Here is a 26,627-nt window from a genome sequence, read left to right on the forward strand (position 1 = left end):
CTGATATCACTAGTGCAATGTGTAGACACCCCATTTTTGACCGACCTTAAGACTCAGACGTCATCGATTGAGCGTTCGGTGATTGCGCATGTTGTGCTCGTTTCGAGGTTTCAGAGTTCATGGCTGAGAGCCCCACCTCCGGACCTCGGGACTCTTTATACTTTGACTCGGTCTGCAGACTAAGTCTTGTTTTTTCTTCCCGGAGGGGGAGAGAGGTCTTGTAGACCATCTCTCAGTGGCCGTAGACTACTTTTCATGGTCGTAGACCACTGTTCCCATTTGGAGACTAGTTTCTGGTTTTCGGAGCCGTTGGCCGTGCGCCTCGGCTCGGGACCACTTAACAATCTCCGTTTGGCACAGTTTTTGGAACACACCTTGTTTCCTCTATCAAGAGGGACACTATGGTCCGGGAGACCACTTTTGTGGTCGTACGCCATTTTCTGTGCTCAACAGCCAGTTTTCGAGGCCCCCGGTCATGCGCTTTGCCTCCCGAACTCTCGTTTTGCATCCGTGTTGGTTCATTTTTGGCATGAACCTTGTTTTCCTTGTTTGGGAGGTGGTACAAGGGTGGGAGACCACCTTTTCTCCTTGGAGATCACTTTTCCTCGCCAGCCGATTTTCTTGTCGAGAAACTGGTTTTCTTGATCTTTGGGCCACATTTGCTGGTCTCCCACGACACCACTGGCTTTCTTTCAGTGTGGAGACCACCAATTACCCTGGCCGACCACTTTTTTTTGAAAAACCAGAAAAAGTGGTCGGCCGACCCGAAAAAGTAGCTGGCCGACCACTTTTTCTAATCAACGGCCTTCCTGTAGATTTTGTAAAGTCTGTGGATGCCAGCTGGAGGGCACAGACTGTATCCTCCATACACGTGTATGAAGGGATTTAAACAAGCTTTTAGCTTGTCCAAGAAGCTTGAGAGTTGTTTCTCTATAAGAGGGAAGGCCTCTCTCCCTTCTTGGGGTTCATAATTTTTGTGCTTGAGATATACATATCATCTATCTCTATAATCCTCCATTTCCCTCTTGTTTTGTGCCTTAAGGTGACCATTCTTCACACTTTTGTGCACACAACCTCCTACCCAAACATCATCTTTTGTTGCTGAGGCATCTTGAGGTTGTTTCTGGAGTTTTTGGTTTGGTTTAAGCTCAAAAAACCTACTGGAGTTGCAGCTTTGAAGAAGTTCATCAAGGGTGAGTTTTTGAACCTTACACCCCCCTTTCTTGCTTAAGCTTTTAGCCTATCTTGCATGCTGTTTTGAGCTTAACTTATAACTGATAAAAGTTGCGTTTTTGCATGCTTTTGATCTTTGTTTAAGATCACTTTTTTCGTTTGGGGTTGTTTACCCCCTTTTTAGGCCTTGTTTGGCCTTGTTTTTGTGCCTCTTTTGTGAGCTTCAGGACCACCTTGTATTGGCCTTCTCACCACTAAAATCCAAAGGGATTTCAGTGGTGGGGATGGTGTTTTAAGGTCCTAAGAAGGAGAGGGCCATCCCCTCTCCTTCGTGTCTTCAATACATGCTTTATTTGCCTCAGCACTTTTGGTAAGTGTGTGTTGGCCATGTCTTAGCTTGTATTTGTGGTTATTTTGCTGAGGCATGCCACTATTTTTGCTTAGTTTGGTCACCCCTTGCATGGTTAATACACTTGTAGTGTAAATCACACAATCTAGTCTTGTATGCCTCATGTTTGAGCATGTGTTTCTAGCTTGTTTTTGGGCCATCTCAGTAGATATTTGGTGTAGTTTTAACATGCCTTAGATCTATTTTTTCTTGGTTTGTTTGGCTCTTGCATGCCTTATACACTTGTACTATAAATCACACACACTAGTCTTGTATGCTCCTTGAAGTGGCATGTCATTTTAGCCTATGTTATGTCCATTTCAGCATGTTCTTGGGATTATTTTATCATGTCATACCTCTGTTTAGGTTTGGTTTGGTTAGCCTTCGCATGCTCCATACACTTGCCATGCAATCCCATGAAATAGCCTAACATGCGTCATGTTGTGACATGTCTTTTTAGCATGCTTTTGGCTTGACTTCAAGAAGCTTTTATCCATGTTTTGGTATGTTTAAGGTCTGATTTTGGTTGTCTTGGTCATCCGTGACTTGCTTTGTATAGCTTTGGTTCAACCTAGCTTGTTTGCTTTGTGCATCGGGACCACTAGCATGCATTACTTGGCTCATTTCAATGATTTGACATCATTAGTTATGCGATTTCAGTCCATGTTTCATGGCTGTGCACTTGCATTTGTCACTCAATCAATGCGTTGGAGGGTTCCCCTTTTTTGCCTTAACATGAGCCATTGTGTATGCATTCATGCCTTTGCTTGCGAGCCATCATTTCGGTGCTTATTTGGGGTTATTTTGCCATTATATAACTCTGATTTTTGTTGGTTGAGTCAACCCATGCTTGGTCCTAATAGGTGTAGCGTAATCCACCTTATTTGCCTTGTATGCATTATGTCTCATGCCCCCTCATGCTAGCACATTTTGGCTTCCATCCATGCATGTTTTAGTCTCATATTAACATGTACTAGGATTGTTTTTGGTTTCCTTAATCACATGCTTCATGTTTTGTATACTTGTAGTGTAAATGTTCTTGCTTGCCTCAAGCTTTGAGCACCATTGCATGCTTTATTTGTGTTGTGTACTTGATTTGGCATCACTTAACATCACATTTCAGAACATATACACTTGTCATGTTCTCACTTCATTCATGCTTTGAATTCCTTTGATGGTTATGCATTGTTGCCTAGTTCATGCCTTAGTGTGTATGCTCGCATGCCTAGGACTTTGGGCCCTCATCTTAGCACATTTTGGTCTTTGTTAAGACCTATTTCAACCCTATCCACGCTTAGTTCATGCATATTTGCCATGCATTGCATGCCTCATGTGTAGTCCTCTTTGATAGCTCTCATGCCTTAGGACCCTTGCATGCTCTACTTGCTTTGTTCGAATGATTTGGCATCACTTCTTACTTAATTCAGTGCACTTAGTGTCTTTACACTTGCACATTTGTCACTCTTTGAGCACTCTTGAGAGTTGTGCTCTTGGGCCTCTTGTATTGGCCAATGCATTGTGCATGCATGCTTTGTTTTGGGGCCTTATTTTTATCATCTTTGGCCACTGATTTGGGTGTGGCTGAGGCCCATCCATTTTGGTTTAAGTCCATTTTACATTGAGTATGCCATTGTAGTTCATAGCATTGAGTACGCCATGTTGTCGCATGTTTGATCATTGTATTATGCATGCCTTGTTCATCTCATTGTGTATGTTAGTTTCTATGTGCATTGTGTATGCTAGTGTCATGAGCATTGTGCATGCCATGTAGCTTATAGCATTGTGTATGCTTGTTGCATGTTTGCATGTTATCGCTTGCATGTTTGCATCATTTAGATGCATTGCATTAGGATTGCATGCTAGAGTTGCATTTGTGCATGTCATGTTTGTTGCATTGTGTTTGGGATAAGAGTTAGTCCGAACACGGGAAACGAGGGACGTCTTGTACTCAAAGTGACGAAACGTGCCTCGATTCCCAGTCGCTGACATTCTTGACTACCCGTGATGGAGTAGTTGCCTTTAGGTGTTAATATGTGCATTCATTTCACATTGAGTCATGTAATTCGGCTCCTCGACCATCATGCATCGAAATGCGTGATTGGTGGCCCGAGGGTCGAGGACTACACTCACTTGAGCGTATGCAATGATGGGAAGAGTGGTCGTGCACACATATGTTGTAAATACTTTGTCGTGCCTCTCTCTTTCTCTTTGTTATAGAAAACCAGAAACTAGGAGAGGAAACTGGTCGGCCGACCAGGTTTACTGGCTAGCCGACCACTTTTTTTGGTTTCCACCACAAAAGGTGGTCGGTAGTTGGTCTCCCATGCCTATAAGCTGGTCGGCAGACTTCCCACAGATTCCCAGGGTGGAGTTTTATATCTCTAGAGCTTCGTGCAAGTTTCTGAGATCAATTGCAAACAAAGACGAGTTAGGGCATCACGATGGATTTCCACGCAAAGAGATTCGAGCATGCATGCATCCTTCGTCATCCAAGGCAGAGCTAGGGCAGCCCACCTTCATTTAGTTTACATGCTTATTTAAATTGCTTACTTAGTAATTTGTTGATTAATTAAAGTTGTGTAATAATTAGCTGTAGCTTGTTATTCATTTTGCTGTGTAATAACTAGTTTAATTAGATTAGTTTAGATTAGCTAGTTGGTTCTGTATTATTCATTCGGACCCCCCGTCAAGAGGGCACAACTGATGTAAATAAGTATGCGTATGTGTGATGCATGTCTTCCAACCCCTATTTCTTTCTCCCTTTTATTTACCAGCTTATGATGGTTAGTTTTAGGGCATGTTTCAATTAGCATCCTTATGCTCGCATGTTTGCATCCATTCATCTGTCTTGCATGCACCGGGCTCGGCGCATCATACTAACTGCATTGTATTTCAATTCCGAGTTGAATACATGTTATCTGTAGCATCTCATATGCCATCTTAGAAAGCCGAGCCTATCTTAGTTGTGTTTTGCATGTGTTGCATTAGCCATCTTAACATGAACTAGGATCATGCATTGATTACGAACTAGTTCCTGTTTTGGCTTGGAGTACTTGGTGAGTGTTTATGCTTTAGTATCCTTGCATGTGTGTGAGTGACTGCCATGACAGCATGCTTGCCATGAGGCTAACTGCTTATGTGATATAATTTCCTGAATGCCTGCGGATGAAGGTTGGATTACCTGAATTGGAACAATTCATTGATTGCAAGTTTTAAGCCCACTTGAGAGTGGCAAATCACCATGTTTTCTAAGCCCACTTGAAGGTGGCAAAATCGGCATTTTAGCCTACTTGCGAGTAGCAAACCGCTTTATAAAACAAACATGCGATGTTTTGTTCCAACTTAGGCGATCCAGTCTATACTTATATGCTGTGCGCATCATGTAGCAATTCTAGGCAAATAAACCGGAATAAGAGCACATATGTTTTCAAAAACAAGATATCATGTTTAGTAGTGGCCGATCTTTGATCGGGCGAGCGGGGGTGCTCATTGCATGACCTTCCCCAATCGTACCCAAGTTCCCAAGCCGATGCAACTTTGGTGATAATGGACACGTGGCCTTAGGCACGAGTCATGGTTTCCTAAATTCCACCAAAATAAAATATTTAGGTGGCGACTCTGTATCTGGCAAAGCAGCCCATGTTTGACACTTCTTTCTGAAAATCAGTTTTTCAAAACGATTTGCCGGATTTGGACTCTTTGGTGATTTATCGATCTTGCATTGCACTTTGTGAGATTAGATTCAGAACCGTGAGATTGAGTCCGAACTGTAGTGAGCCCAATGAACAAAATGGGATTTTTCGGGGACATTCGGGCGCATCTACACAATGTGAAATAGAAAATGAGAGTCCAATCCAGAAACTTTTATAGAAAACTCATTTTATTGCAAAACATTGCCAGAAATGGACTATATCACTAGATTTCAGAGTCACCACCTAATCTTATGGGGAAATTAGGAAACTCGTGACTCATGCCAAAGGCCACCATCTATCATAACAAAAGGGTCTTGGCTCGAGAACATAGGTATGATAGGGGAATGTCATTAATTGAGCACCCTACTCACCCGATCAAAGATCGGCCTCTACTAGGTCATAATGTGGTTTTTATAATCAATGTTAATCCATGTTCCTATTATTAACAATGCTACCATTACTATATGAGTGTAGCTTGACTTTTTCGTGCCCCTCCCTTTCGAGAGGTTTGAAATAAGCCCTACAGTTCGGACTCCCGCAGTTTTAAATCTAATCTCACAAGTGCAATGTGAAATTGATAAACACCAAAGAGTCCAAATCCGACAAATCTTTTGGAAAATCGATTTTGAATCAAATTGCCAAAAATGGACTGCTTTGCCAGATACAGAGTTGCCACCTAAATATTTTATTTTGGGAAAATTTAGGAAACCCATGACTCGTGCCAAAGGCCACGTGTCCGTCATCACCAAAATTGCCTCGGTTCGGAAACTTGGTATGAGAGGGGAAGGTCATGAATGCATTTGAGCACCCCTGCTCCCCGATCGAAGATCGGCCTTTACTAATCATAATATGAATGTTATTTACATTATATGCTCTTGTTCTGGTTTATTAGGCTAGCATTTACTATATGATGCGCACATACACAAGATATAGACTAGTTTGCAAGAATTGAAACATTTCAATTTCATGTTTGTCTTTCAAAAAGGGTTTGAATTTTCCACTTAACAAAGTGGGCTTAAAGTTGTGAATTTGTCAAATTTTACGCAAACTAGTCTATATCATTTTATCAGCTGGCATAAAATATTTGCAAAGCACACTGGTGGCCGGCTGGCCATCACTGGTGGCCGGCAAGCCACATCAGTGGCCAGCACCAGATTAGCAAGCAAAAAGTGATGGCCAGCAAGTCTCTAGTAGTGGCCGGCAGGTCACCAAAGGTTGCAAGCTGAAAAATATAGGCTTGGTCCAAAACTGAGTTTGAAAGGCTATCAGGGTTTGCAAGGCTCAAAGTTATGGCATTCCATTAAGGCTTCGAGCACTTGGCAAGCCAATAGACTCATCATCGGGTGTACATGCGAGGACGTCCAAGTTGTAAGGGCTGTAAAAAATGGGGTGTCTACAATGAGGCACTCAAATATAGATTATGACATAAATTTTGGTTACGTTATCACTTCATGCATTTTTGAAAAAAGTTTTTCTTGAATATAAACTGCAGCATAAGAATCATCTACACTCCAAAATAAATAACACAACCTACATCCATTGCATTCAAGCAGATATCTCAATTAAGCACTTAGCCTCATCCTATAGCAACAGATATGGTAAGGAACACGCACATGTAATATGCTAAAGCTCAAAATGCTCACCTAGTCCTCTAAGGCAAGTCACAACATATATAAATATTTGCCGTTATGCTTGATCCTATATGTGAGTTTCTAATGCAACACATACTGAACATGTATCTAGGAGTCCGAATGTTACGATGTAGCAAGAGTATCACCACAATACATGGATTTATGCACGTATTCATGTTTGAAGATAGTCCATCCTATTAATGCAGATGATCCGGACCCGAATGCATGAAAAGTGGATCTAATGTACAGGCATGATAAAGAAAACATGATGCAATATCAAAAGCAAGTAAATAGGCTGGAAGATTATTACAATAATCTAAGTAAGAAAAAATGATGAGAGAGAGACTATTATAATAATGAATCGATTCAGCCCAACTACTACTGAATCTAACAAATCATACTAAATAAAGAAAAGAAGTAATCCAAGGGTTCCAAAACTACCCAGGGAATCATTCCCCAGAAACTGTTTGCTCTGTTCTTAGGAGAGAATGAAATCCTAGACACCAGATGAGCCAGCTGAAGTAGAAAGTGGTCGGCCGAATTACCTCTCCAGCTAGGGATTAGGTCAATGTAGGATCTCAGGGGCAGAGGCCAAAAAAAGGCTTCCTGAAGGGTTCTCATACCTTTCACCTCCTCTGTTGACAAGGATCACTTGGGGATGGGATGAATAGGCCATAGCCCTCAATAATAACATAAACAGATATATACAACATATATTTTTCCCAAAGAAACAAATTAAATGGATCAAAATCAAGAACAAGTTCAAGCTCAAGAAATAGATAGGTATGATCTTTTCTTTGTGAATAAGGGCAAATTAATACCCAAATCCATGCTATAAAGTGGAGAGCGTAGATTAATGTAGATCATTTCTTGGTGGAAGGTTTGCCCATTAAAGTAAGAGATTTATCAAATTAGCTAAAAACTCCTCATCTAGTCATAGAATAAGGGTGGCAATACCCCTTTCTATGTTCACACATGATCGAGATGGGAGTTTTAGCCTCCTTTGACCCAATTTCTCTTGTTTTACTTCCAAAATACTTAATGAAAAAGGGAGAACAACACTTATCAACACCAAATCCCATGGATCACCCAAGTAACCTCATGAAACAATCCCTAACACTCATTATCATTGAGTAAAGAGTTGAAACATATAGATTATCACACTTGAGAGAGGTGATAGGGGAAGATAAGTGGTGTAATAGTAAGAAAAGTTATTCTACTTATTGAACTTGTGAATGGATGGCTAAAACTACTCCCAAACACATCCACAAGGGTCCAAAAAATCATAAGAACTAGATAGTTAGAGCCAAGGAAAGCAAGAAAACAAAGAAAAAAAGCTATCAACTCAATGGATAGGTGGCTAAGGTTACCCCATCCACATCCATGAGAACTTATAACAATTACATAATGCAAATGATAGCTAGAATCACTACAACAAATGGCACTTTTGGCGACTAATTTTTAGTTACCAAAAGTCAAGTTTTAGTCGTCGAAGGTTTGTAGCAACTAAAATTTTTGGTCGCTAGATTAGTCATTGAAGAATTTTCGGGAAAGGTAATTGGTGACTAAAAAAAGTTTAGTCGCCAAAAGTACTATATTGCAGATTGATTTTTTAGTCGCCAAAAGCATTGAAATAAAATTAAATATCACATTTTCAACGACTACAACTTGTTGTCATGAAAAACTTCAATTATTCATAATGACTAAAGTTTTAGTTGCCAAATATTTTTTTTGTTCATCCTATTTTTTTAGCTACTAAACTTTTTAGTCACGTAAAGTCTGATTTGTTTTTGGATACTAAACGTTTAGTTGCCAAAAATGTTTTGTTGTTCATCTTATTTTTTTTAGCTACTAGATATTTCAGTTTCCTAAAGTTTAATTGTTTTTTTGTTACTAAACTTTTAGTTGCCTAAAGTCTAATGTTTTTTTTTTTTTTTGCTACTAAACTCTTAGTCGACAATTTTTTTTACTTGTTCATCTTATTTTTTTAGATACTAAACATTTTAGTTACCTAAAGTCTAATTTTTTTTTGGCTACTAAACTTTTAGTCACCAAAATTTGTATTCATTTTCCTTTTTTTCAGCTACTAACTATTTAGTCGCTAACGTATGTACTTCTTTCTTGACTACGAATTGTTTAGTCGCCAAAAATATGATTTTATGTTTTTTCTCAAAATTCTAAGTTGTCTACAACTTGTATGTATTCCGTGCAACCGGTAGTATGTATATAAACAAAGCAATACATATATTATCAATCATTCTAGAATCTGCATCCATTCCACTTCCAACCATCCAAAAAATAACTTTAAATGTCAAATTCCATACAAACCAACTATAGTCCAAACTAAAATAATAATTCCATACAAAACAAAAAATCATACAAAAATCAAGCCCTCGTTATACCAAAAAAAATATATATATTTACTACCAAGCCAAATGGCCATTCGGCATGGTATATATTACCATTGTAATTTGTACCACAACTAAAGTTAATCTATATACCACGCCAGTAATTATTGGTTCGAAGCCAAAAGTTATATGTATGAGTAATACTAATCCACACAAAAGTAGAGGACGACAAAATTGACAGCAGGATTATACAAAAGTGTAAATTGTCCTCCAAACCCAAAACTAGATTATCCACAAGTTCACAGCAAAAGTCACCTACAAAAAAATAAAAAATAAAAAAATAAAAAAAAATTGCACCCATTAATATCAGAAATGCATGCAGAACTTGGAAGTTTGAGGCAACAGTATCAGAGGTCATGATGAGTGAATTAAACTATTCATCTTCTTTAGTGCTTTTTCCATTGTTCACCGAAAAGATGACATTTTGTATACATTTTTTTAAAATAAAAAAAATAGCAGATGCATAGAAATAAGTAGCAACACTAATTGCAATAGAAAATAACAGTTAATTCAGACATACAAAAAAGGTTTTAACATGCATTTAAGGTAGATCAACCCATAAATGCCTTTTTGAAAATAAAATCATATACATGTATCATGAAAGATTTATTCCAGGCAACTACACAAACATTCAAACTTGAATAGATCAACATAGATTTGTAAATATTTTATGTACTCTGGAGGCCCTTGACATGTTTGGAACACCATAGAAACAAAATGATGAAACCCAAGAAACAGATGCTCGCATCAAAATGATCTAAAATTCAAGAACAAAAGGGAAGTGTCTAAATTAATAACATTAGCCAGTGATCACTTTCAGCAAGTACACAAACAAAAATCTTCAAAGTACTTAGGAGTGTTCATCAACATGCCATTCTGAGCATAGCAACAAAGCCTTACAACCCAATTCAAGAAGTTATCTAAGATTATATCTACCAAGGATTCACTATATAACTTGATTTCAATTTAATCAAATACATTTTTTAGGTTTCATTTCTCTTCATAAAGTAAATACTTATTGCTAGAATGTTTTTGTTGTAATTTTATTTTACCACTTCTTTCCCATTTTCCTAGTCACAATAAATGAAAAGAGTAACCTAGGGGGTTCTTCCAATCTTAAACCTACAAGAACTTCAATTTTTAAACCCGTTGATGTTAGTCGAGCCAGATATTTCATTTTCCATCTTGAATAATTAATTGGTTAGGTTTCCAAGTTCACCAATGTAGTAAATCATCCATCCGGTGGTTTGGGGGATTTTGCATTTTTGCCCTCTGAATGCCCTTTTTCAACTAAGTTTAAGGATTTTTCAGCTCTAACTCCCAACCTATCCGTGCTAATTATATGTCTTCTATTGCTACAGGTCCTATTTTTCATGAGGATGCTGCCCATGACATCCATGCAATGGTTCGGGGGCTGTTTTGCATTTTTGCCCCCGAACGCCCTTTTTCAACAAAGTTTAAGGCATTTTCGACTCTAACTCCCAACCTATGAGTACTAATTACATGTTTTTAGTTGCCACAGGTCCTATTTGTCATGAGGAAGCTGGTCATGACATCCATACAGTGGTTGCTATTTTCATTTTTGGCCCCTGAACGCCTTTTTTCGACTAAGTTTAGGGCATTTTTAGCTCTAACCCCCAACCTACGTGTGCTAATACAAGCTGTCTATGGCCACAAGTTCTATTTTTTCTTGAGAAAGCTGGTTGTGACATCCATACAATGGTTTGGGGGCTGTTTTGCATATTCGCTCCCCGAACGCCTTTTTTCGACTAAGTTTAAGGCGTTTTCGGCTTTAACTCCCAATCTACGTATGCTAATTACATGTCGTCTGTGCCATAGGTCCTATTTTTCATGAGGAAACTGGCTGTGACATCCACACAATGGTTTGGGAGTTGGTTTGCATTTTCGCTCCCTAAATGCCATTTTTCGACAAAGTTTATGGCGTTTTCGGCTCTAACTCCCAATCTAGCGTGATAACTACATGTCGTCAGTTGCCACAGGTCCTATTTTCACAAGGAAGCTAGTTGTGATATCCATATAGTGGTTCGGTGGCTGTTTCGCATTTTTTCCCCCCAAATGCCATTTTTCGACTAAGTTTAAAGTGTTTTCAGTTCTAACTCCCAACCAATGAGTGCTAATTGCATGCCATCAGTTGCCATAGGTACTATTTTTCAAAAGGAAGCTGGCTGTGACATCCATACAGTGGTTTTGGGGTTGTTTTGTATTTTCGCCCCTCGAATGCCCTTTTTCAACTAAGTTTATGTCGTTTTCAACTCTAACTCCCAACCTATGTGTGCTAATTACATGTTGTCTATGCCCATAGGTCCTATTTGTCACCAAAAAGCTGGCCGTGACATCCATACAGTGGTTCAGGGGGTGTATTACATTTTTGTCCCTGAACGCCCTTTTTCGACTAATTTGAAGGTGTTTTCGACTCTAACTCCCAACCTACATGTGTTAGTTACTTGCCGTCTGTGGCCATAGGTCCTATTTGTCAGTAGGAAGCTGACCGTAACATCCATATAGTGATTTGGGGGTTGTTTTGCATTTTTGCCCCCCAAACGCCATTTTTCAGCTAGTTTAAGGCGTTTTCAACTATAACTCCCAGTCTACGTGTGCTAATTACATGTTGTCTGTGGGCATAGGTCCTATTTTTCACGGGAAAGCTAGCCATGACATCTAACATATTTGAATAGGAACTTGCCAAAACAATTCCAGGTTCTTCAAAATAAAAATGTCAATATCATCTTATTTTTGTTGAACTTTTAGTATCATATGAATTAAATTCTTCTTACCAAATAGTAGGATGGCCATCTAAACTCGGCAAGAGAGTTATGAGCTATAAAATCACATCGGTTAGATGATTGAGTTTATTATATATATATATATATATATATATTTAAATCTAGAGTTACTACCTTTTAATATTTTATGATGTTTTAGTTTGTATTATTTCTTGGAAATGCATTAGGATGGAAGTTTCAGCAAAAAACAATAAATAAATAAGAAAGATTTTTGACAAAGCAATATATTGGTGACCATACTAGATATCCTGGCTTGAAAAAATAATGGGAAGACAGCACCAACAAAATTTCTTCAACACACTATAGCTGCTAGCAAATAAATTTTCAGAAAGCCGCCGACTAGTGCGATCCAAGCCAATGCCTTGAACTAGTGTAATAGGAAATTCATATATCTATGAAATGTGGCAAGGCAAATTTTGACAATTCTATCTGTTCCTTTCACCCATTAAAATGACTGGAACCACTAACTTAAAGGTACTTATGTGCAAGAAAAAGTTTATAGATAAGAAATTCACGATTTTGTAGAAATACAAATAGAGAACATTATAGATATTGGATTAAGTGTAAAATACTTGGGGACAACAACAGAAATGAATGGAATGCACACTCATAGCTATCCCTAACTTGTAGGATATTCATATACACTCACCACCACCAAAAGGGAAAGAATAAAGGACAACAAAAGCCAAAAGATTTGAGAAGCATGATTGGTATAATCCACCTAATGATTGGAAGTCCCAACTTCCTCCCTCCAAGATGAAGCAATTCTACAAACTACAATATCAATATGGCTCTTTCAAATTATTTAATAGAGTTTCATATTGCCTCTTCAATCTTCCTCAATCAAAAACAATTTAATACAATAATTTTATTTTATTTTATTTTATTTATTTATTTATTTATTTGTAATAAAGATGCATCACATTAAAATATGTTTCTCAACACAATGGATTAGGGCTTTGAATACATACACAATTGTAGACATCCCATTTTTGACCGCCCACAAGGCTCGAGCGCTTTGCCCGGTACACTCGATGATTAAAATGGTGTTGTGCATGGTTCGAGGTCTCAACGAATGGGCTATGTGTAAGCTCCGAAACAATCCCAAACCTTCCACATTCACACCATTTGTACCTCAGAAATCCATTTTTACAGATTGTGCCACCCAATGCTGAGTCTGAAGTAGAGAGACAGGGGATCACATTGAGGCCTGGCCGTGGCTCATTGGGAGTCGGCCGTGGGCATTTATGGCCGGCCATGCCTTGGTAGCGAGAAACACTCTTTTGGGCGGGAGCCCGCCAGCTGTTTATTTTTGAAGACATTTATGACCTATTTTGCTCAAATTCTATATAAACAAAGTTGTATCTTTGTTTTGAGGGTTGAAACAAATTCTAAAAATCTTATACACCTTCTTGAGAGCTCTTTCTTCTTGTGCAAGCAACCTTTGAGCAAGCTTACCACCTGTAGCTCGACTTTTTCATGACCCCTTTCGGAAGTTGAAATAAATCCTACAGTTCAGACTCCCGCAGTTCTGAATCTAATCTCACAAGTGCAATGTGAAATTGATAAACACCAAAGAGTCCAAATCCGGCAAATCTTTTAGAAAATCGATTTTGAATCAAATTTCCAAAAATGGATTGCTTTGCCAAATACAGAGTCGCCACTTAAATATTTTTGGGAAATCTTCCCATGACTCGTGCCAAAGGTCACGTGTCCGTCATCACCAAGATTGTGTCAACTCGGGAACTTAGGTACAAGAGGGGAAGGCTATGAACTGAGTACCCCCACTCACCCGATCAAAGACCGGCCTCTACTAATCATAATATGAATTTTATTTACATTATATGCTCTTGTTCCGGTTGATTAGGCTAGCATTACTATATGATGCACACACATACAAGTATAGACTAAAAAGCAAGAATTGGAACATTTCGAGTCATGTTTGTTTGTAACAATTGTTTCCAAATATGTACCACTTGAAAAAAGTGATCGCCTATGAACATTACTCAAATTATTCCAATTTAAGAAACAGGCCTTCATCCACAGGCATTCAAGCAGTTATAGCAATTATGCAATTAGCCTCATGGCAAGCATGCTAAGTATGGAAACAATCACATGCATGCGACATGCTAAAGCGAGTAAAGGCTCACCTCGTACTCCAAGCCAAATTAAACAAAAGAGTTAGAAAAATGCATGATTCCTAACTGTGCAATATGGCTAATGCAACACATGCAATATGCAACTAATAGGCTCGACTACTAATATGGCATATGAATCAATGAAATATCATGCGGTCTAGCACATATTCAAAGAAGCGTTAAACTAACAATGCAAGTTAGAATGATGAACCGAGCCTCGGTGCATGCAATACAAATGGTTGTAAGCATGAAGTATGCTAAACAAAATGTGATGTCTCTAAACTAACCATCATAAGCTAGTAAATAAAAGGGAGAAAGACGTCAGGTTGGAAGACATACACATTATTACAACAATGCGCTCTCATAAAGGAGAGTCTAAATGAATGAACTAGCTAATTAACTAACTAAAGCTAAGCTAATTAAGCTAATCATTACAAAACGAAATAAATAATTAGCTAAAACACTTAACTAATTATCACAACAAATTAATTAACTAACTATTCTAGTGAATTAATGATTACAACATCCCAACTAGCTAACTACTTAACTAATTAAATAATTACAACACAAGTGCAATTAAAAAGAAGTAAGTAAGCTAAACAATTAAGTATTAAACTAACTACTCTGTCTCGGGAAGCGAGGGATTGTAGACACCCCATTTTTGACCGACCTTAAGACTCAGATGTCATCGATTGAGCGCTCGGTGATGGTGCATGTTGTGCTCGTTCTGAAGTTTCGGAGTTTTGGCTGAGAGCCTTACCCTCCGAGCCTCGGAACTTTTTGTGCTTTGACTCGGTCTGCAGACCAGGTCTTGTTTTCTCTTCCCGAAGGGAGGGAGAGGTCTTGTAGACCATCTCTCAGTGGTCGTAGGCTACTTTTCGTGGTCGTAGGCCACTGTTCCCGTTTGGAGACTTGTTTCTGATTTTCAGAGCCGTCGCCCACGCATCTCGGCTCGGGACCGCTTAACATTCTCCGTTTGGCGCGGTTTTTGGAACACACCTTGTTTCCTCTGTCTAGAGGGACACTGTGGTCCGGGAGACCACTTTTGTGGTCGTACGCCACCGCTCAACAGCCAGTTTTCGAGCCCCCCGGCCACGCGCTTTGCCTCCCGAACTCTCGTTTTGCATCCGTATTGGTTCATTTTTGGTATGAACCTTGTTTTCCTTGTTTGAGAGATGGTACAAGGGTGGGAGACCACTTTTTTTCCTTGTCGACCAGTTTCTCCCTGCCAGCTGGTTTTCTTGTCGGGAAACTGGTTTTCTTGGTCTTTGAGCCACATTTGCTGGTCCCCCACCACACCACTAGCTTGTTTTCAAAGTGGAGACTACCATTTGCCCTGGCCGACCAGTTTTTATCTGGGAGACCAGTTGACCTGGTTGGCTGACTAGGGAAAGTGGTCGGCCGACCACCTTTTCTGGTCGGCCAGCTCCCTCCTTTTTTGTCTGTTTGAGTGGGTGCTAGCTGGAAGGCACATACTGTATCCTCTATACACGTTGTTTTTAGCTTCTTGAAGAAGCTTTGGCCTTGTTTGTCTATAAGAGAGGCCCTCCCCCTCCTTGAATGAGGTTCATAATTTCTCTAAGGCAAAACAATACATATCTCTCTATATCTCTATATTTTGGCTCATAAGGTGCATTGTTCTTGACCCTTTTACACTACACCTCATAGCCATACACTTCCACCATTGATTTGAGGTTCTTGAAGGTTGTTTTCAGAGGTTAAAGAGCTGGTTTTCGATCCCAAAGTTTGCTGGTTTTGCTGAGCTTCAAGGGTAATCACTTTTCCCTTTTTTAAGCATTATTTTGATCCTTCTCTTAGCCTCATTTGCATGCTTATTTGAGCTTTGTTGTCAACTGAAAAAAGGTTCATATTTAAGTGATTTTCATGTTTGTTTGAGGCTCTTTTGGTGTTGGGGTCATCTACCCTCTTGCATGCTCTATTTAGCCTTGTTTTGAGCCATGCCATGAGACCTTTGTATTGAGCTTTTCTTGGCCCTATAGCCACTGAAATCCAGTGGATTTTTAGTGGTTGGTATGTAGTTTTGAGGGCCAAAATCAGAGAGGGGTGACCCTCTCTCTTTTGGCCTTGTTTGCTTGCATTTTTGGCTTTCCAAGGGAGCATATATTTCCACACTTCGTACCTTGGTCCAGGCCATTTTAGTGACTTTTAGGGCCTGCCTAGACTCTGTCTATGGCTGGTTTGGTCACCTTTTGTTTGCCTCTTGCATGTGTAGAACAGCCCCTTGCATAGCCTATCAAAGTAACACATCATTCCTGCATGTATTGGTCATGTTTCAGTGGGTTTTTGGCCATCATTTGGCATGCCATGATTCTATTTTTGGCTGGTTTGGTAGCCTCTCATATGCTTCACGTGCTTGTAGTGTAAATCATGTTCACTAGCTTATAATGCATGTTGTTTTGGCCCTCTATGCTAGCATGTTTTGGCCATGCTCCAAACTAATTTTGTTCATATTTTAGGCTGCCTTAGCTCTGTTTTGAGGTCCCTTGATCGAATGATGCTTGTCATGCATGGTTGTAGTGTAATAGCCTTGCTTAGCCTTGAGCTTTGAATCCCCTTGCATGCTTAACTTAAGGTGTTTGCATGTTTTAGCATCATTGAGCATGATATTTCAAAGTTTATTTCTTGGTCATATTCCCATGTTTGTCACTCTTTCAATGTGTTTGAGAGTTGCATCATTATACCCCATTTATGAGCCTTTGCATTGAGCTTAATTCTTATGCCTTACAAGCCACCATCTTGGCTCATTTTGCCACTGTTTTGGGCCTGCTTAAGGTCTGTTTGGAGTTGGTTTTGTCATTTGAGCATCGCCTTGCATGCTTCTAGTGTAATGTGCTTCACTAGCTTCGATACTTGAGCCTTTCAACATGCTTTGTGTGAATTGTTTGCTTGATTCGGAGCCATTTTATTGTAATTTCAAAGCTGGAACATGTGTCATTGTATGCCATATTTCATCCCTTCAATGCTTTTGTAGAGTTGCATTTTGTGCCCTTGGGCTTAGGTCCTTGCATTGTGCATTCTAGCATGAGCTTTGGAGTCTTGTTTTCATCATGTTTGGCCACTGATTTCAGTGTGGCTAAGGCTCATTCATTTTGGTTTAAGTCCATTTTTGCATTGAATATGCCATTGCATTCCATAGCATTGAGTATGCCACGTTGTCGCATGATTTATCATTGCATTGTGCATGCCTTGTTCATCTCATTGTGTATGTTAGTTCTTAGGTGCATTGTGTATGCTAAGTACCACGCGCATTGAGTATGCCATTGTTAGTTCATAGCATTGTGTATGCTAGTTGCATGTTTGCATGTCATCCTTTGCACGTTTGCATCACTTAGTTGCATAGCATTTAGGTTGCATACTTAAAGTCGCGTTGTGCATGCCATTGTTTGTTGCATTGTGTTCGGAATAGGAGTTAGTCCGAACACGGGAAATGAGGGACATTTCATACTCAAAGTGACAAAACGTGCCTCGATTCCCAGTCGCTGACACTCTTGACTACCCATGATGGAGTTGTTGGCTTTCGGTGGTTGCATGTGCATTCATTTCACATTGAGTCGTGCAATTCGACTCCTCGGCTGTAGACAGCGCCCGGGGAGGCCTCGTGCTACAGTTCGGACTCGATTTGTGTCACGGTTCTAAATCTGAACCAAAGAGTCCAAATCCGGCAAATCGTTTGAGAAAACAGATTTTGTTGAAAAAGTAGTGCCAAACATGGACTGCTTTACCAGATACAGAGTCGCCACCTAAATATTTTAAAATGGGGGAATTTAGTAAACCCTGACTCGGTGCCAAAGGCCACATGTCCGTCATCACCGGAGTTGTCTCGGCTCGGGAGCTTGGGTACGATCGGGGAAGGTCAGCTATGAGCACCCCCTTTCGCCCGGTCTGAAAACCGGCCTCTACTAACTGTGATATCCGTTTTTGAAAACTTTATGTGTTCTTATTCCATTTATTAGTCTAGAATTACTATGTTATGCGCACAGCAAACAAGTATAGACCAAATCGCCCAAATTGGAACAAAACATTTCATGTTTGTTTAAAAATGGTTTGCTACTCGCAAGTAGGCTAAAATGCAGATTTTGCCACCCTCAAGTGGGCTTTTGGAAAAGATGGTTTTGCCACAATCTAGTGGGCTTAAAACTCACAGTTTTAATGCATTATTCCAATTTAGGTAATTCAACCTCCATCCACAGGCATTCAAGCAGTTTATCTCATGTAAGCACTTAGCCGCATGGCAAGCATACTGTCATGGCAACACTCACACGCATGCTGGATGCTAAAGCAAAAATACTTACATCGTACTCCGTGCCAAAACAGTAAACTAGTTAGCAAACATGCATGTCTTAGTTCATGTTAAAAGTGGCTAATGCATCACATGCAAAATGCGATCTAGGCAGGCTCGGCTAGCCCTAAACATGGCATATGAAATGTGATCAACTATCACATAGTCAATTTTTGAATTGAAGTACGAATGCAGTTAGCATGATGTTCCGAGCCTGATGCATGTCAACAAATGCATGAATGCACGCATGCGTAGCATAAGGTATGCTAAAATAAATGTGCCTTAATCTACCATCATAAGCAGGTAAATAAAAGGGAGAAAGAAGTGGGGGTTGGAAGACATGCACACACACACCCACACTTATTACAAGTTTGCCCTCGCTCGGAGGGACCAAATAAATATTACAAATTAATTAACTACGCGAGCTAATTAAATATTACAAATTAATTAACAAATTAATTATTCTAAGAAAACAGTAAACCGCCTCGGGAAGCGCGCCACCATGCGTAGGCTGCCTCTGTTTTCTTTCCTGTGCTCCTCTGGAGGCTGCCAAAATTTCAGGACTGCTTCCTTGGATGCTGGGAGACACCACCGGCTGGGTGAAATTGCCACCGGCACTGAGATGTTGCCACCGGCACAAAATTGAAGCTGTCGGCAGAGAAAAGATTGCCGGCCGGCACCTTACACTGCCGGTCGGCAGAGTATTCCTGCAGAATCTGCAAATGACAGCAACAGAGGGCAAGGCAAAGCATGGCAGCACAATTCAAGGCATATATGCACCAACCATGTCCCTTATCATGATAATGACTCAAAGGGGCATGTGCCTCAATTCTCGGACCACCAATCACGCATTTCCATGCATGATGGCCCAAAGAACCAAGTATGCAACTTTGATTTCAAATGCAATGCAAATCAATCAAACAAACTCCCAATCCCTATCACCCAAATCAAGGGACGAGGAATGCATGTTGATGCAATGCAACCTAAGCATGTTAGCTATCATGCAACATGAACAATGCAATGTAATCATGCAAAGCTTACAAGCAAACATCCAAGGTAAGCATGCAAACCAAATAGAAGATGGATTTAAACATGAATTAGGCAGCCCCAAATAGGCCTAAAACAGTGGCCATAATATGAAAATGAAGTGCCTCGAAACGCGTGCACACGGGCACGCAAACCGAGGCAATGGCATACGCAATGCAATGGCTAAAACGGCATATAGAATGCAGCATGGACTTATACTAACATGAGAGAACCTCAGCCACACTCACATAAGAGGCCGATGAATGAAAATGGAGTGCCTCGAAATGCGTGCACATGGGCACGCAAACTGAGGCAATGGCATACGCAATGCAATGGCATGGAAATGATATGCAAACATGCCAATGGGATTTCAGCAGCAAAATGAGGGGCAAAACAGCCCCGAAATGAGGCGAAAACACACCCAATGCATGGAATAGTCCCGAAACATGGACTTTTGGCACCCGAAATGGCTTACAGCTATACAAAGCATGCATAATATGGACATGGAGCATGAAGACAGAAGCAAAACAGCTTCAAAATAAGCATTTTTCTAGTACAAGTCATGGCCAAACAACAAGCAAAGATGGGGCTAAAATGGCATACAAAAAAACGGCCCTAAACATGCGATTATGAAGCAACTCACAGCTGCTGTCCCCAAACATGTTAGGGCCCTTCAACAACATTGAAGAGGGGCCCAAAATATGCACATTTACAGTTCATGGCAGCCCCGAAATCAGTATACAAACATGCTAGAAATACAATGCAAAATGAGGCTCAAAAAGTGGCTATAACATGAGGTATACAAAGCATTCACCAAACAAGCGAAGACCCTTAATAAAACATGTTAAGAAGGTCAAAATAAAGCCACTTTTAGTTCGGACCAAGGTCCAAAAACAGCAACATCAGGGGCTGCCAAGACATGCAAAAAATGGGACCAAAAAGAGGATATAAAGGGGAGTACAACATGGAAGTCCCAAACAGTGTTGAGCCCTTCTTCAATGTTGAAGAGGGGCTCAAAATAAGCCTATTTTCAGTTTACATCAGGCTCTAAAACAGATTAAACATAGGCCAAAAAATACATGCGAGATTATGGCATTTAAGAGGGGTAATGAAGCAAGTGCAAGCTACTGTCCTCAAACAGCAAGAGGTCCTCAATCAAACATGGAGAGGACCCCAAAATATGATGATTTGAAGTTTAGGTCGGACCCCAAAAGTGCAAGAAACTATGGCTTAGATATTAAGCAAGAAAAGGCTAGAAAATGGAAGATGAGGACTCACCCTTGAAGACCAGCAAATCAGCGCCTCTTGGACCAAGTTTAGGTGCTCCTAAGCTTTGGAGAATAGCCTCAAGCTACTGGAATGGGTGTTGGATGCCTTGTGCTATGAGTTGATGAAGAAAAGGTCCAAGAACAAGGGTGTTTGATGGTTGGATGAGAGAGATATGGAGAGAGATGGAGGGTTGTATGTATGTATATCAGATATATGTATAATATCTCTGGTTTTTTGCTTCAAAGAATCCAACCTCAACAAAGGAGGAGAAGAGGTGCTTATATAAGCCATGCTAAGCTTCTAAGACAAGCTTCAAAGGGGCCAAGGGGTTCAAGGGGGGGTGCAAGGCTTCTAGAGGAAGCTAAAACAGCTGGCCAAGCTTCTCCAAGAAGCTTGGCCAAAAGGTTCAAGCTTCTAGAAGGTTAGGGGGTTCAAAAGCTCACAAGGTGCAAAACAAGCACACATGCACGTGGGGGATCAATTCTGTGCATTCCAGCTGGCACAGCTGGAATCCACTCAATCTGCAGAATGCTCCGGAAGGTCGTCGGCTAGCAAAAACTGCCGGTCGGCCACTTTAATCTGCCGGTCGGCACAATAAATGGCCGGTCGGCACAATAAATTGCCGGTCGGCACAAACAGAGTGCCGATGGGTGGCCGGTGAGGTCAAAAAAGTGCCGGTGGATGTCCAGATTGAAGCCCCGGAAGTTAGCTTTCCAATGGCGCAAACCTTGCATTAAAATTCCTTCTGTGCAAAAAGTTATGCCCTTTTCCGTGAAGCCGCGCAGATTCGATCCAACCGGGATGATACCCGACTTCAACTGATCATATCTCCCCCACCCGGACTTGGCTCTAGGAGATTCTTGAGTGAAAAATGAAGCCCCGGAAGTAAGCTTTCCAACGGTGGTGGCCCCATAGCTAAACTCCAAGTGTACAGACAGATAAACCCGATTCAGCGAGGGCTGCTCGACTCGCTTCTATCCGGATTCATGCCGAACTTCTCCCAAGCTAGTTTTCTCCTCTCCTTTCCTCTTTTCTTCAACTCCAAAACCCTAAACAAAGTGTTTTGAAGGATTTGCCTCTCTTCTAGCCAAAAAAATTGATTCTTTACCCTGCACATCTCTCAACACCGAGCAAACCATCAGTAGTGCCCAAGTCTTAAGGGCGGTCAAAAATGGGGTGTCTACAGTTGCCCCTCTTTGACAGAACTCGAAAGTCATAACAATGACGGGAGTGAATGTCAAAGCCCAGAGACGACCCATTTTTGACAAGGCCGAAGACTTGGACAAACAAACAAAATACCGATAAATAAATGGTTGTGCCCACAGGCTGCCTACGTATCCCTTTGCAAGGAATCAAACCAGCGTAGTTCAGGGGCAGGATGCAAATGATATGCAGGAAGACTTTGACAATTGGACTTATACGCTACGCGAAGCCGGTTTGAACATTGGACTTATATGCTACGCAAAGCCGGTTTGTAATTGGACTTATACGCTTTCGCGAAGCCGATTTGATAAAACAATGCAAGTGGAATGTGCGTGACAACGCAAGTGAAAAGGTGTGCATGACAATGCGACCTAAGATGAATTCCAAACACACTGAAATTGTGTGGGGAAATGGGACAGGGAGAAACATAGGGACATATCCCGGTGTTTCGGAATGGTGTGAGCATTGGAACGTATTCCGAACGCTTTTAACTGAAGAGGGAGAAACATAGGGACGTATCCCAAGGATTAGGGACATATCCCAAAGATTAGGGACGTATCCCAAAGATTAGGGACGTATCCCAAAGATGAGGGACGTATCCCAAAGATTAGGGACGTATCCCAAGGATTAGGGACGTATCCCAAAGATTAGGGACGTATCCCAAAGATTAGGGATGTATCCCAAAGATGAGGGACGTATCCCAAAGATTAGGGACGTATCCCAAAGATGAGGGACGTATCCCAAAGATGAGGGACGTATCCCAAAGGTTAGGGACGTATCCCGAAGGTTAGGGACGTATCCCAAAGGTTAGGGACGTATCCCAAAGATGAGCGACGTATCCCAAAGATTAGGGACGTATCCCAAAGATGAGGGACGTATCCCAAAGGTTAGGGACGTATCCCAAAGATGAGGGACGTATCCCAAAGATTAGGGACGTATCCCAAAGATGAGGGACGTATCCCAAAGGTTAGGGACGTATCCCAAAGATTAGGGACGTATCCCAAAGATGAGGGACGTATCCCAAAGATTAGGGACGTATCCCAAAGATTAGGGACGTATCCCAAAGATGAGGGACGTATCCCAAAGGTTAGGGACGTATCCCAAAGATTAGGGACGTATCCCAAAGGTTAGGGACGTATCCCAAGGATTAGACAAAGGAGAAGAAACATAGGGACGTATCCTGGTGTTTCAGAAAAGGGGAAAGAAACGTAGGGACGTATCCCGGTGTTTCGGAAAAGGAAGAGAAACATAAGGACGTATCCCAGTGTCTCGGAAAATGAGGAGTGAAACGTATGGACGTATCCCGATGTTTCGGAAAGAGAGAGAAACGTAGGGACGTATCCCGGTGTTTCGGAAAGAAGGAGAAACATAGGGACGTATCCCGGTGTTTCGAAAAAGGAGAAGAAACATAGGGACGCATCCCGGTGTTTCGGAAAGAGAGAGAAACGTAGGGACGTATCCCGGTGTTTCGGAATGGAAGAAGAAACATAGGGACGTATCCCGGTGTTTCGGAAAGAAGGAGAAACATAGGGACGTATCCCGGTGTTTCGAAAAAAGGAGAAGAAACATAGGGACGTATCCCGGTGCTTCGGAAAGGTAAGAGAAACATAGGGACGTATCCCGGAGTTTCGGAAAAAGAGAAAGAAACATAGGGACGTATCCCGGAGTTTCCGAATGAGAAGGGAAAGCATAAGGACGTATCCCAGTGTTTCCGAATAAGAGAGCGTGCATAACAATGCAAGTGGAAAGTGCGTAACAACGCAAGTGAAAAAGGTGCATGACAATGCAAATGTAATGAGCATGACAATGCTGGATAGATGTGCAAAATCAATGCAATGAATGAGCATAACAATGCTAGTGAAGTGGGTGCATAACAATGCAATTGGAACGTGCATCACAATGCAAGATTGATCTTGCGCCTGAGGTAGAGGTACACTCATATTTCGGAGCATTGACAAGGCCCTGAAGAGGTACGTCCGGAGTACAATCACGGAATTTTCTGAAGTTGACACAAACTCAGATACTTCGATTTTCGCTCTTTTGCTTTTGCTTTGCAGTCTGGAACTATCATAGCTTCAGATAGGTCCTGGTTTCACCGTTCACACTTATCGGGGGTGGACCCTGCAGTTTTCGAAAGAACAAATTTCCTTTTTTGCACAAATGTGGAGAATGGCACAGCACTCTGAGCACACAACAAATCATTTTTTGAAATTGAGAAAATGAGTTCTCGACCAGGTATTGAGCCCACGACTGAACACAGCGAGAAAGACTCAACAACGGAAAACAAAAGGTAAACAACCTAAACACGTCGAGACACGCTCAGAACGACTCAAAGCAAGAATCGAGACAAACAAAACAAAAGACACGACACACAGACGTGCACAGGGAGCCTGTTTCACCGGGTATTATTCCCACCCTTTCTTATTTGTGATTCTCACATCACTCGGCTCTCAAGCTCGGTTTTTCTCTCAAAACCCTTTTCTCGCTTTTTCTCTCAGCGCACATCTCTCTATTCTTTAATCTCTCGTTTTTCATCCCTCCCCTGGGTGGTTGATGGATAAGCTGGAAATTGTGGGCTCTTGCCCCTGGTATTTTACCAGACTCTTGTTCACAACAGTGAATTTCTCCCACAGAGGGGTTGCAATGCGACCAGACGCGCAGCAGATCTGCAATTGACATCGGTTGACGATGCTCCGCTGGGGAGTTTGGACGTGATCAGATCTGTCCAGATGAGGGAGTGGAATATCTTGATCCTTTCCAGTTTGTGCTTCGCACTTGGCTTGATTCCTCGTTGCTTGGAGGATGACAGAGCTTTCAGCCCTTTGTTGATAGCTTCAGGGGTGCCCTTTTCTGGCAGGTAGAGTGCCCTTCTTGGCAAGTATGTTCTGACAACGGGGGAAAGACAGGAAGCCTGACTCAACTGTGCCCCTAGTTCATTATTTTGACCATTTTTTTTTTTTGTTTTTCTACTAAAACAATTTTGACCAACATGAGAGTCAGATTAACACACTTGTTCGATTTTTGATTTGAAATCATGCAAGTCAGGCTATGAGCACTGAAAATTTTCCTTTTTTGGGTCCAAGAAATGGTCCAGTTTTGGAAAAGATGGAATAATTTTCGAGGGATCAGTCAACCTCAGTAAAAATTCTCAAAAACTATTTTTGCAAACGGCCAATGCTTAACAAGCACGGAACCCACTCTTGAGACGCACAACCTCGGATTTGGAGGAAAATTGCCCCCTTGCTCGAAGAGAGCTGCATGGCAACGGAACGTTGCCCCTTGTTTGCACGGCACCGCAGCGCATTGAATGGCAACGGAAAGTTGCCCCTTGTCTGAATGGCACCGTAGTGTATTGTAATCAGTCCTCAGAGCGATGATTGCAACCGAACTCCCGGATACAGAAAAGATAAAGATGACTAGAACCATTACATGGACACAGTTGAATTTGAAGTGTTTTAGGGCTGGACTTCAGAATGAAGTTGCCTACGTATCCCAAACATGGGAATCAAGCCTTACGTAGTTCGGGGTTAAGGTACACTCGGGTATTTAACCTCTCCTTTTTAGGCTCTAACTTTTGCCAAGGCGCCCGATGCGGGTTTTCGACCTTGCGAGCTTTGTTTTTCTTTTCTTTTCAATTCTTTTCGTTTCTTTTCTTTTCATTTCTTTTCATTTCATTTTCCTTTTCTTTTTTTTTTTGATTTTCTTTTTTGTTCTTTTCTTTGCATTTTTTTTTCTTTTTTTGTATTTTTCTCTTGCTCTAACTTTTGCCTGGGTCGCCCTTCCGGGTTTTCGGCCCAGCGAGCCTCTCAAGGGTAAAAGTGTAGCTTGGTCCATGCCAAATGGTTATAGGGTTTCGAAGCCATCCGTATCCAGGAGAGTGGCTGTTGATTTGCAAGAGGACTCATCTTCAGCTCTTCGAGCATATCTGACATTTTTGCCCCTAGTTCGAGAGGTACTTCCGTTCCAGCTTTGCAAGCTCATTCTGATCTTCTGATCTTTTTGATCTGACTTTCCTGGCCTCTTGTTCGAGGGCTGCTTCAAATCTGGCCACACAGGCCTCACATCGTAGTTAACCGTCGAACCTTCTGATTTCAAGTTCAAGGTTTGGAAGCGAAGGGGTTGAGTCTCGAGGCTGAGAGCGATCCTAGGCTGCACAATCTCAAGAGCGATTCCACACAGGTCTTCGCAAGACCGCGCAAAACATTTTGTTTTTGAAAGTTTTTAAGAAAGCGACAAATCGCTCGCGCTGAAGGTAGTGTGAAACCAGTCTGGATCAAGCCAGGGTCCTTCTCAGTACTCACGCTAACAAGCATGATTTCATTCATTAAGGGCTTAGCATGCCTCTCTTTCTCTCAAATGATCAAAATTTTACAAATCCCGAGGAATTCCTTCCTCTTCGTTTTCGCCGCAGTGTTCAAAAAAAGTTTTGAAAAAAAAACTTAGGTCGATATAATGATTCCAAGGCACAGAAAAGGCAGGCGAAGAGCACTGTCATTCCATTCAATACTTCCGGCACAACTGGCACACGGCAGAAGCAAACACAAGAGTGTGAAAATCACTGCTGTTCATTCAAATCTGTTGGCACAACTGGCTCC

Source organism: Camellia sinensis, chromosome 8 (genome assembly GCF_055761805.1).
Source record: "Camellia sinensis isolate YWXY chromosome 8, ASM5576180v1, whole genome shotgun sequence".
Lineage (NCBI taxonomy): Eukaryota > Viridiplantae > Streptophyta > Magnoliopsida > Ericales > Theaceae > Camellia > Camellia sinensis.